The sequence below is a fragment of the Mus pahari genome, chromosome 21 (genome assembly GCF_900095145.1).
Source record: "Mus pahari chromosome 21, PAHARI_EIJ_v1.1, whole genome shotgun sequence".
Classification (NCBI taxonomy): domain Eukaryota; kingdom Metazoa; phylum Chordata; class Mammalia; order Rodentia; family Muridae; genus Mus; species Mus pahari.
The window spans coordinates 15,980,547-15,983,002 of record NC_034610.1 but is presented as its reverse complement, the minus strand read 5'-3'; the positions used below and the strand labels follow the sequence as shown (position 1 = coordinate 15,983,002).

General features: G+C 36.0%; 1 pseudogene; it reads right to left on the bottom strand.

Annotated features, from left to right (window-relative positions):
• Positions 1–443: 443 nt before the first annotated feature.
• LOC110338411 lies at positions 444–1,454 on the bottom strand (annotated as a pseudogene).
• Positions 1,455–2,456: the final 1,002 nt, after the last annotated feature.

Sequence of the window (2,456 nt, the reverse complement as noted above, 5' to 3'; positions counted from 1 at the left end):
CAGTTATATTTATCTGTATTTTTTAGCTTTTATAATGCTGATAGTTGCTGTCTAGAGTAGAAAGAATAAGCTGAATCATGAATCTTGTGAAAAAAAAAAACAGGCTGTCAGGTAGGGTCACTTAAACAATAGTGGAAAAAAAGGATAATCCAAGTAACCAACCATATTTTAAAAAATCTTATGCCCACTAATAGAAATGGGGCATACACTTAGCATAGTTAGTTGATTAAGAATATGGTTTTCTCCAGTTCACAATTTATAAGGGAAAATATAGCACTATTCTGCTGTGAAATATTCATTAAATGGATATCATCTCCCCATATATTATGTCCCTATTACAGTGATACTTAGAATGACACACATTTCTTAAGATCCACTCTTAATTATTAAAAAATACTATTTAACACTTTATTATAAGATTATGGTATTTACATCTTTCTTATCTAGGTAAAGCAGAATTTGGAAACAGTGAAATCACGACTCATCACAAATGGGCCTAATGTAGGAAAACACATGGAAATTATTGCTGTGATATTCATTACCCACCAACTGGGATTATTTGAAAGAGCAATATAGCCTTGTAAAATTGAAGAGAGAGTATAAAATGCTAGAAATGTGCAAACCAGAGTCAAGATGGTCTGTGTGGCTCTGTTTTCAGCAGAGTTTCTGATGGAGGCATGAATGTGGAGAGTGTGTTCAATCCTCTTCTTATGTCCATAAAGTATGAAAATCATAAAAGCACTGGAACTTACAATGAGCAGAGAAAACAGGACTTCGGGAAATACACAAAATGCTGTATACATTATATCTACTAGTTTGTCACGACCTATAGAGTGGCAGAATTCAAAGTCTCTCTTTTGTGTCTTATTTTTTTTATTCCTATTGGTAGCTGTATACATGGGGAAAAGCATATTTACTAGAATGAAAAGGAACCAGCAGAGAGAAAAGGACAGGCTCATAAACTTTGTAGATTTGGTTTTACATTCTTCCAAGCAGGAGTTCCTGGGGCTAATGGTGATTGCCTGAAAGACACTCAAGAAACAGGTGGTGCTGATGGACATACTCCTGGCTAGTCTTTGAAAATAAAAAGTAAGTTTGCACCCAACATCACTGAATAACTGCTTCCACCCGAAAGTTCTCACTACTTCGGGAGTCCTTTGGAAAGAATAATCAAGAAGTTGGATGTGAACACGTGTATAAGAATCATATCTATTTTCTTCAGTGTGTGTTCATTGTAATAAATGGTTAGGTAGTATAAAAGAAGGGAGACGTTTCCTATAATACCAAGTGCTGTCTGAAGTGAGAGCACTATTCCACCTATCATGGTCCTCAAGTCCATTCTGTTATTCAGCAATTCTTATTTATTTATGTATTTTTTTACACCATGGCAACAATAAAATCTCTGAGTCATTGCATATATTGAAGTTTTCTTGGTTGGGAAATGTGTGTAAGAATCACAAAAACAACTATTTTGAACAGCAAAGCCATTTTGTAGAGTATAGCAAGACTGTATAAAAGTAAATATTTTATCACCATTAATAATTTCCAGTGAAAAATTTGACATCTATAAGTGCACATATTTATGGACTGAAATTCACTTACATTTTAATGAAATGTTAGCATTAAAAATAATGATGTTCCATCCAGTGGGAAACACTGGCTAGTGAATTCAAATGGAATGAATGCTCACTTCTATAGTCTAGAGTAGACAGTCACACTGGAAGAAAATAGACATTAGTTAACATTTCAGTATGAAAGAAATTAATATTTTACTCCTGTGATACTGAAGCCATAAAATTGTACATGTTATAAAACAGAGTGACAATGTACTCCTTGAAAAAGTCATTTATTATTAAAAGTAGAAGAGTGCAACAATAAGTTCATGTTAAAAATTGGAACATGTGCCCCATAAGAAGGCCTACAGTATCAACTAACCCAAACCACTGGAAACTTCCAGAAACTAAGCTACCAACCAAAGAGCACAGTTCATGCCCCCCCCACACACACACACTAACCCCATCACACAGGTAGCAGAGGACTGTCTTGTCTGACCTCAGTGGGAGAGCAGGCACCTAATCTTGTATAGAACTGATGCCCCAGGGAAGGTGAATGTGGGTGGCAGTGTGAGGTGTGGGTGGGTGTGTGGGTGGGTGAAGAGGATGGAGAGCAAAGGGGATGAAAATGGGGTAAATAACTCTTGGACAGGAGACTGAGAGGGGGCAACATTTGGAATGAAAAATAAATAACACAGTTTAAGAAAATAGAACATGTTACTCTAATGAAGAGCTCTCAACAAATTTCACAAAATTCATACATAATGATATAATTATGCTTGCTCATTTGGCATCAGATTATGGGAGAGAGCCACAGCAAAACTACCCTCTGTGATGATCTTCAATGACAATAGGTGGCTCAAAGCTACTTCTCTCTCTCTCTCTCTCTCTCTCTCTCTCTCT